This window comes from Phyllobates terribilis, unplaced genomic scaffold (assembly GCF_046119375.1).
Source record: "Phyllobates terribilis strain yellow unplaced genomic scaffold, ASM4611937v1 Scaffold_9__5_contigs__length_417890890, whole genome shotgun sequence".
Classification (NCBI taxonomy): Eukaryota; Metazoa; Chordata; class Amphibia; order Anura; family Dendrobatidae; genus Phyllobates; species Phyllobates terribilis.
This window is the reverse complement of record NW_027362769.1, coordinates 132,023,285-132,034,165: the sequence shown is the minus strand read 5'-3', so window position 1 is coordinate 132,034,165 and position 10,881 is coordinate 132,023,285. Positions and strand designations below refer to the sequence as shown.

Below are 10,881 nucleotides of genomic sequence, written 5' to 3'. Positions count from 1 at the left end.
ATAAAACTATAAACCCTGAACTTATACTGTACATTTTGTATACAAATTATAATATGCGGCTCTATGATCCTAATGTGTGATAAAATATTGAATATTTTTAACAGCTTTGCTGCTCGCTCGTGTTTATTTTGTATGTGCACAATCTTTTTTTTTTGCCCATTAGCTTCCACTGGCTCACAAATTTAATGCCCTATGTAATCGCAGAGATGCTGGCTTTCTTAGAGACAAGTCCCATGTGATCACACTGGCAGCATCGGCCACTGAGAGGCTGTGCGGCTTCATGCAGAAGGAAATGAGCTTTTGTGTAGAGTGCAGATCTGATGCAGAATATCCCAGTGCTCCATGCAGAATGCAGCGGCTGTACTGAGGCAACACTCAGCATTTCTAATCACCTGCTAAGTCCAGCATTTTATGCCACAGTGACCTGGACCCCAGTGTCGCTACTACCGAGGCCAATTTGGGTAAGTCATATTTGCCTTGTTTTTCTATTGAAGCACAATGCTTTGTGTAGCATCTCTACATCGAATGCTCCACAGGCTACAGGGGACATGCAGAAGGTTTGGTTGCATCATATAGATATGGATATAAATATGGCTTTATTGCATTATATATAATGGAGTCTGCAAACCTATATAAACCTTTATGCAATGGATTACTTACAAATTCAATGATTGACATTTTATGTACTATATGATGGCCAATTCAAGATTTTCTTATTTTTACCATGAAAATGCTGCTTAATTTCAACCTCACTTAATCCAGTGCTGTATTGATGATCATATATTATATTATTATTACTATTATTATTATTATTATTATTTTCTGGAGTAAAATGTCTAGTTTCTTTGTTGTGTGAACATACAGAATGTGTTTATATGTGTATGTAGTTAATAGTAATAGTAATAATAGTAATTATAATATATACTATTTTAATAATATTCATAATGGTTTTAGCCTAGATGTTTCTTCAATACATGTTAATAGGTGGATCCTCAGTCTATAGAAGTCATTTCTTTGCCAGAGTGGAGAGCACTTCTTTTTTCTCTCTCTAGAGGACCTGTCATGTACTGCGTTACTTTGAAGGGCAACTGTATAATTATTATGCTTATTATGCTTTTGCTTATATAGCACCATTAATTCCACAGCGCTTTACAGACATTATCAACACTGTCCCCATTGGGGCTCACAATCTACATTCCCTATCAGTATGTCTATGGAGTGTGGGAGGAAACCGGAGAACCCGGAGGAAACCCACGCATTCACAGGGAGAGCATACAAACTCCTTGCAGATGTTGTCCTTGGTGGGATTCCAGGACCCCAACGCTGCAAGGCTGCAGTGCTAACCACTGAGCCACCGTGTTGCCCACTATAATAATTTCATACAATTACTGGGGGATCAATTACCCTTCTTACAAGTAGAGATTGTCAAAGAGGGCAGCCCCTTTAAAAAGGACTTGTCAGTTACCATCAATACTTACCATTTTTATATTTGATGTAAATGTCACTATTCTCCTGATTCTGGTATTGTTTTTCTTTTGTTCCTGCTCCTCTCCATTCTTGAGATATATCAGTTTCTTCCTTGCATGTAAATCTAGTCTTGTTAGCCAAGTGGGCATGACCCTAAAACTCATTTATATGGTGTCATATTTGATGACCACGCCCAGTTGGCTAACATCACTAGATTTATATACAAGGATATTTCAGGAATGGAGAGGAGCAGGAACAAAAGAAAAACAATGCTGGGTTTAGGAGAACAGCGGAATTTCCACCAAGTATAAAAATTGTATTTATGGTAGCTTCATGGGATGGCCATTGTATGACAGTAACAGTGTTAGTGGCGTTGACAGATTTACCAAAATTTAAACCAGAGAATGATGTAAATTATGATTTCATCTATACCTGCTGGATTACATCTGCTTTTCATTTTAATATACATCCAACGCCAAATTTATTAAGAGGTGCGCGCTAGACTTAGTAAATCCCCCCCAGTATGTCTCAAACTCTGCGTTTTTTTCCACCTTGCTTCAGTTGCTTTTTAGAGCAAATTTATATTCATGACCCCCAGAGATCCATCCGGCAATCATGTGCCACTGCTGTCCAGACTAAAGTGCTCTTTATTGTAAAAGTCAGATGCCCACCACTAAGTAACTAGAGGGGTTGTCATAGCAACCTTTCATAAAAAGAATATTACGTGAATGTCTGTTACATTCCGTCGTATAAACTGACACAAAATTGTACATTTACAGAGTGTAATTAAAGAGAAATGTTTATTTCCCAGTGAGAAAAATCATAATTATAAATGTATTTCACTGCCTCGAAATAACATTCAGTAATAGAACAAAAAAAAAACATTAAACTGAAAAACTGAATGTTCAGCTTTGAACCAATGTATCTATTTGTTGTTTATTTAAACTAAATACAGTTAAAAAGTCTGTGTTTTTTAATTTACTTTTATATTTTATAATATATTCTAATATACTCTAGATGACATATTATAATATATTCTGTATCGTAATGTATTCAATTTTTCTCCAAATACAGCAGGAAGACAGACAATAATTTTTCTGGCTGCAGGCTGCCACCACTAGGGGGAGCTGGGCAGCCTACAGCATTCAGTTAATACTGTGATTCCCATAAAATGAGACTTACCCTGAAAATAAGCCCTAGCATAATTGTACAGGTTCTTTGGAGCATGCTTGAAGTATAAGCCCTTCTCCAAAAATAAGCCTTAGTTACAGTCAGGACCAGCGTTGGGGGGGGGGGGGGCAAATTGGTCAATTGACCAGGGCCCCAACTCTCTTAAGTGCCCCCAACATTTCTATTCTGAGGTTAAAACGCTTAAGTACCTTTGGTCATGTGACCATGATGTCACCAAAAGTCCTTTAACTACAAAAGCCTAGAGGAAATGAAAAAGAGACAGGCTGGTATGCCGTGCTGGTGTTAGAGGGAAGAGGGGGAGAAAACTGGGCAATTTCTCAGAGCCCCCACACTCTTAGGGGCCCCCAGCATTTCTATTCTGAGGTTAAGACTGCATAAAGGCCTTTGATGTCATCACAGTCTTGTGACGATGATGTCACCAAAGGTCCCTTAAAGGGGTTGTCCTCTTCTAGGACAACCCCTTCTCATACGCCACGCTTGGCAATGATAAAATAAAAAAGCTTATACTCACCTCCCGTGCCGGCACTATTCCAGCGGTATCGGCACTCGCAGTCCCGGGGCTCTCACGCCATGTTGTGACACGTGAGCCAGGCGCCCAACCAGAGCTGGCGACACTGTCGAATTGAACATGAAGAGGAAGTCCGGGCTGCAGCTGATCTCTAACTTCCTCTTCATGTTCAATTCGTACAAAGGCGGAGACAGTGACACCAGCGCTGATTGGGCACCTGGCTCACATGTCACAACACTGGGGGCCCCGGGACCACAAGTACCGACACCGCTGGAATGGCGCCGGCATGGGAGGTGAGTATAAGCTTTTTTATTTTATCGGGGCCAAGCGTGGGATATTAGAAGGGGTTATCCAAGTAGTCAACAACTACTTTAACTGCAGGAGTCTAGTGAAATTGAAGAGCAGACAGGCTGGTATGTACCCTGTCTTATTTTCTGTTAAACACGGTATATACTAAACTCACTAATAACACAGAATGTAGTAAGCTCCTAAGCTCCCTCTGGTGGAGGCTATAGGAAGAGTTAATGTTGTGTTTTCTGCTGTGACTTTGCAAAAGATTTTGAAGAATTTGTACTAGAAAAACAGAACTGTGACTCCTTCCAATTTTTGATTTTGAACTCACTATTTTCTTCCCTTTCTTCCAAGACTTATATTTTTTTAATTTTTCTGTTGACATAGCCATATGAGGGCATGTTAATTTCAGGATGAAATGTTGTTTTGAGGAACGTCATACAGTTTACCCTTTCATGTGCTGGAAAATTAAAATAAAAAAATCCAAGTGTGGTGAAATGACAAAATAAATACGATTCCTCTTTTGTTTTTTTTTGGAGTTTTGATTTTACAGTATTCTTTATGCAGTAAAAATGACCTGACAATGTGACTCTGAGCTGCAGTATCAGAAACGGTCACAACCCCATTATACAGTACTGTGCCTGGATAAACAATGAATGATTACTAGAGAAATTCTGCCCTTTAATTTAACAATTAAATGTAACAAACTTCAAAGTTTTCTCATCTGTATTCTGTCCTTTGCTCACACTGAGATCTGTGGGCTCCAATATAAAAATCCTGAAGCCACAGCGAAACTGCATTAAATGCTGTTATTCGCGAAGCCTTGCATCCTATTGTGTGTGGGAAGAAGCCAATTTCCTTCTGTTACAAGCCTATTTTTAAGAGCTTTTAAGGGGAAACTGTCACCTACAAAAACACAATTTACCTGTAGATATAGTGGTAACCTGCAGGTATATAGCATTTTAATAATATTAGGAAGTGTAACTGGAGCATCCACTGCAAGGAGACAATGAAGTTTTATTCTTCCTGCAGTCGCTCGCGCTCGCTTCCAGTCATCGGGGCGGTGCAGGGAGCAGTGATCAGTCATCAATCACTACACAGTGAGGGTGCTATAATCACTCCCAGGCACTTTGATTGACAGCCTGTGTGCAGCGTATGTGTGCAGATCAGGCTGTCAATCAAAGTGCCGTGGAGTGATTACAGCACACTCACTGTGCAGTGATCGGTGACGGATCACTGCTCCCTGCACCGCCCCAATGACTGGAAGCGAGCGGCTGCAGGAAGAATAAAACTTCATTGTCTCCTTGTAGCAACTGCAGGGAAAATATAACTTCTTATTCACCCTGTAGCCACTGTTCCAGCTACACTGCCAATCATGATTGAACTGCTTTTTACCTGCAGATTACCAATATATCTGCAGACAAATAACATTTTTTATAGGTGACAGGTTCCCTTTAAGCAGAGCATTCGACTATTAATATTTTTGCACTGCAGGAGATAATCCCATTGTGACTTTTAATGCCTGTTAATATAGATCCTTTATAAAAAAAAAAAAAATACACAACCTGAGGCAGTACAATTAATTGACCTCTATAAATCCCTATTTGTATACATTATTAATATTTTTCCTAAATTCCCATAGGAATTATATTTATTTTACTTCTTTAATAAATTTGTTAAAGATTTAAATATTTATTTTCCAAATCATTACAAATTGTGAGCTGATTATTTAATTTATATTTACAGATTTATAAATTTCTATATATTTTTTTACAGTTGTCGGAGTTCACTTTTTTCTTTACAAAATCTAATCTCGTTTTCTCTTTTTTTGAGCTCTACAGATAAATGTAAATTGCCTATAGCTATCACTTAGAAGTTTTGAAGGGGTTGTGCCACGATTGAAAGTAATCACCTAGATCTGATATCTAGGGTATCAACCACAGTGAAGACCCCCACTCATGAGAATGAGTATCCCGAGACTCTGAATGGAGTGGGGGGATGCTCCATTATAATCTATGAGACAGGAGGGGAACGGGGATAGCAAAGTTCCCTGTTGGCTCCATAGACAATAAATAGAGCTTTATCTGATCACTGGGGCCTTAGTGATCAGATTCCAACCAGTGATTATTCTGTTGATATATGAGAAGTTGAGATTTTTGGTACAACCCTTATGAAGATAGAACTATTTAGTTCAATAGGAGCTGTATAAACATGTCTTCAACAAGCTCCCCCTATTGGCGGCTTTGGTAAGGGGAACATTAGTACTTTATTCTGTCAATGTAATGGGACATTGGAGCATAGATGCATAAATACATATTATGAAATTAATAAAGACATTTGACTCCATTTAGATAAAAAATATATATATATATTAAAGTGAACATGCCTCTTTTCTATAGAATTTCCTAGTATATACTATACATTTTATGCAAATCACAGTCCCTATATAAAACAAAGCTATTTGGGTAATATAAAAAAGGATACATGGGGAAATTAAAATTTTTCTCCATGCTGCCATTTTTAATTCTGGAGTCACTTTATTTTTTTTTATTACACTGTGATCTAGTCATTCGTTATAATTTAAATTACTAATTGAATTTCAAAGACTAGTAGCAGCTAGGGGGCAGTAGCAGTAATAAGCGAGATCTACCTATACAATATTATCCATTTCTTTCTTAGAATTGGTAGGGTTCATCAAACTCCCAATATTTGCTGGTTTATGACTTATCCTATCAATAAGTCATATATTATCATGGGAAAATTGATTTAGGGTGCAAAAAAAATCACATTTTTATCATAAGGTTTTGATTTATACACTAACTAAAAATGAATCAGATATTTATAATCAGTAAATAAAGCTAAATCATGACATTATATTCAGGGTGGGGGTTAAAGGGCTATTCTGACCATTGTCATTTATGTTGCATCCATCCATCTCTGGAGTGTTTGTTGTAGGGGATGAAAAGGAGAGAGGCGCTGAACATGTGCGCTACTTTCTCAAATAAAGTCTATGGGAGTTTAGAAAACAGTTGAGAAGTTGGGCCCCTACCTATAAAACATGTGACATATCCTACTAATATACCATATATATTAATATACAGATATTTTCAAGACTAAAAAGAAAGTTAATTACAGGATTCTGGCTGCACAAAATGACTGTACAAACCAAACACAGGCATCTGATGCCCCATTAGTTTGGCCAAGCAGTTCAGTGCACCTTCCCAACTACTTGCTTTGTATCTCTCTCCAACCTTCTGTTCTTTGATTGACAGCTCTGCCTTTACAGGCACCAGAGAAAGCTGCAGATAGATGAAAAACAAGTAAGTGTGTGGAGGTGCACTGAACCGCTGAGCCATGTCATCGGTGCACTGAGCGCATGTGCTCGGTTTGAAAAGTCATTTTCTGCTGACATGTAAAAAAAAAAAAGCAGAGAACAGGGCGCAATGGGTGACTCAGTAATAAATATGTAGGGGGGTGTGGGAATGGCTACTAACCTTATGGAGTTGTGCACCTCTGCACAACCCCAGTGTAAAGCTCCACAGGCTGCGCTCCATTTGTGGTGGTCATCTGCTTTCAGCGGCGTTCACAAATCCTGATCTCGCGATGGTGGGTCACGTAATCAGGTTAGTTGCGCTTACCGCCGAGATGGACGCCCAGCTTCACCACCACTCCCGGCAGCGTTCCGGAGGGGTTAGGGCAGCGCAGCTTGGAAACCAAGGTAGTGACTACTTAATTATCTTCATCCCACAGGTGGATGAACAGGTAAAAGGAGGCAGCTCTACCGCACCCCAAGCAGGGGAAAAAAACAATCAGTGAATGTGAATAGCGGTATCAGAGCGCCAATAACAGTGCAAAAATGAAATTAAAATGACTGATTTATTAACACACACAACGCGTTTCGGTGTCACCTGATGAAGGTGGCCTTGTCCACCGAAACGCGTTAAGTGTGTTAATAAATCAGTCATTTTAATTTAATTTTTGCCCTGTTATTGGCGCTCTGATACCGCTATTCACATTCACTGATTATTTTCTGCTGACAGACTCCCTTTAATGCAAATCTTTTGATCAGTTCTAAAAAAAAACCAAATGCAGTATATTAAAAAGAGAAGGATTTAGGTCAAAAGTAAGAACTTTTACTACATATTACTAGTACATGACGCTGTAAATGTTAATTAGAAAATTGAGCTTAACATTGAAATTCGCTGGAGACCTCTAAAGCTTCTTATTTAATGTGCAAAATCTGGAAACTTCAGAAAATGTCAGCACTGAGTCAGGGTGGAAAATATAGGTCATCATGGCATCTAGAAGAATCCCTATCCTGCCGGCACACGGCAGCCTGGTGCATAACACGGATATCGTTCTATGTCAGCTTCTTTTACATATTGTCATTGTTGCACATTTTTCATTTAATTCTCAAATGTTTGTATTTGTAAATATTATTGTTAACTTGATTAAATGAAAAGTGGTTTATGGTCAGTGCGTTTCAAAGTCAGTAAGGACTCCTTCCTCAGGACAACGACATATTTTAAAGAGTATTATGTAGAGCAGCCTAATGATATGCCACCAAAGAATCCTGTGAGCCTTGCTCCCTTAGTAAAGACCATTACCACTAAATAAAAAGGTCCATATCTCTGGGACCGTATGAAGAATTAAAAAAAAAGAAAATAAAGTTTAAAAAAAACAGAACACTCAAAATAAGAGCTAAAACTGGGCTCTTCTGAGTTGGTAAAAGGGCGTGTTTAACAAATGGGAAATAGGAGGTGACTCACATTTTTTATATTTTATTTTGTATAATATTTTAAAAACTCATGCAGTTTTTAATATTCTTTTTAAACCCACTAGTGTCGTTGAGTTTGTCATCATTAGATTGCTATACTTTGGTATATTTCTGCATTGCAGTGTATTTTCTCTTCAGCTACGACAACTCATTGGTACCCCATGATTGCTCTATGGGGGGTGATAGAGTTCCTAACTGCTTAGAGCACTACATTTAAGGGGTTAAACTGCAATCATGCCAATTAGAGGTAGGTGCCAACTGTATAATACAGCTGGCATCCACTGCAAATAGAGCAAGCTTGGCTCCTGAGCCCGCTCCATCACCCTCACTCGACATGTCATGATATCATTGTACACATAGGACATAATATTAATGGGCAGTATGGTGGCTAAGTGGTTAGACTGTAGCTTTTCAGCACTGGGGTCCTGGGTTCAAATCCCACCAAGGACAACATCTGCAAGGAGTTTGTATGTTCTCCCTGTGTTTGCGTGGGTTTCCTCCAGATTGTCCAGTTTCTTCCCACACTCCAAAGACATACTGATAGGGAATCTAGATTGTGAGCCCCAATGGGGAGAGTGATGATGATGTCTGTAAAGCACTGTGGAATTAATGGTGCTATATAAGCAAAGCATATTAAAGAATATCAACCCTAATAACGAAGGTATTGGTTCTGAATTTTGGTGCCAGAGCCTGGACCCTTCATTACTTCCATGGGCCAGTCTAACAATGCAACTAGAAATTAAAGAAAATTTCAAACAAATCATTGGTAGAGCAAATTTTAAAGTTTCTGTCAAATTGCAAAAACTGTTCTATCACTCACTCCCTACAACATTGATCTCCAAAACTACAACTCTCAGCAAGCTTTGACCGCCACAGATAACTTCAGATAACTTATTGCAACCTAAGGCTATGTTCACACATCATGATTTTTTCAGCTTTTTTAATGAGTTTTTTATGCAAATTTTCAGCTGCGTTTCCAGAAATCTCATGCACACAACCTGTTTGTTTTTTTTGTTCAGGATTTTGTGCCTTGCATGTTTTTTTGGAAGATAGAGCATGTCACTTCTTTCAGCGATTTTTCACCCACTGGAAGTAGTGAATGGTGAAAAAAAACACTGAAAAAACGCACCAAAAACGCAGGTGTCAAGTTTTCAGCGTTTTTTTGTGCCTAAACCAGAATGAGATTTTTTTTTTTAACTGCATAACAGAGACAAAAGGACAGTAAAAAAAAAAAAAACGCACCAAAAAAAAAAGCAAGAAAGCAGCAACAAAAATCCTGAACAACCTCCTGGCAAGAGATCAGGTTTTGCTGCAGAAAAGACAAGCAGAAAAAAACATGATGTGTGAACATAGCCTTACTCTTTCATTGCCCAGCAATGTACAATGCCATAAACATAGTTTCATTGCTTCTTAATTCCCCAGAACTATCCCGTGCCTTGCATACAGATACATTGTTGCACTAAACCACTTTGTATCCAGTATAAATATTACAGGCGATGACATAGTGCCGCCAATATGTGCTGCACTAACGATGTAATGTTTGCTGCTGACTAAATGCAGGCGGTGCGGAGGCGCAGACGCTGCTGTATAAATGATGTATGGCTGTTACATGTTCTGATACTACAAGGTTACCATCAGTTACACTGTATAATGTGTTTTCTCTACCCGGCTGCACTGTTATTAAATCAGATCTCAATGTAAACAGGAGTGATGCCTTCATAGTTGTATTCTTCAATTTGATTGCAATCGGAAGGTAATAGGAAGTGACTTTTCCATGGGCAGATTGTGCGCGCGTTTCCCTTTGTCTGAGCATACATGTTCAAGCTGTCGGAAAGCATCAAGCTGTTGTATTTGTGACCGGAGGTCTGAGACCACGCAGGATTTTAAAGTGCATTAGCTTCAGGTACTGACAATGCAAATACAAGGCGTATAGGTTCCTCGACCTGGCCTCGCTTAAAAGCTATTGACCTGAACGTAGCAGTCTGGGATTTTCTTCGAAGAGGAAGGATCTATATGGCGGCATTTAAAGACGTTGCGGTCTTAATGGATGCACATGTAGAGCTGTGTGTATATTCTCCCATTAATGACAAAAGGTTCACTGTTATCTGCAAAGAGACCTAAAACAATTAAGGATAATGATCGTTCCTTTTCCAATTCCACTCATTTTACCCTCAATTAAATAGGATCCCTCAAATCTTTAGGACCTCTTATCCCCCTTCCAAATTTTTGTTCTTGCACTTTTAGTTTTTCTTCGCCTTCTTCCAAGTGTCATATTTTTTCTTTTGCTGGTGAAATTTGGATATTAGGATTGGGGTTTTTTTTTTTTTTTGCAGGATGAGTTCTGGTTTTGAATGATACTATTTTACTATTCAATTTACTGGAGAATAGAGAAAAAAACAAATGTGGTGAAATGGTAAAAAAAAAACTAAATTACAACATTGTTTTTTTTGGGTTTCATATTTATAGCGTTCATTGGGTGGTTAAAATGACCAGGAAACATGATTCTCCAGATTAGTATGATTATGGAAATAAACTTATATAGGTTTTTTTTTTAAATTTATTTTGGTGATGAAAAAAAAATTCCAGGCCATGTAATTAAAATGTGTTACGTGTCGCCATTTTCTGAGACCCGTATCCATTTTTACAT

The 10,881-nt window shown here is 38.4% G+C and overlaps 1 protein-coding gene across 1 annotated transcript in view; it reads left to right on the top strand.

Moving 5' to 3' along the window:
• Nucleotides 1-218: 218 nt before the first annotated feature.
• Nucleotides 219-10,881, top strand: part of CSRNP3 (cysteine and serine rich nuclear protein 3) — a 211,366-nt gene continuing 200,703 nt past the window's right edge. Inside the window, exon 1 of the mRNA XM_073647022.1 lies at nt 219-461. The gene's annotated coding sequence lies outside the window, so the exon portion shown is untranslated. The remainder of the gene's footprint in view (nt 462-10,881) is intronic.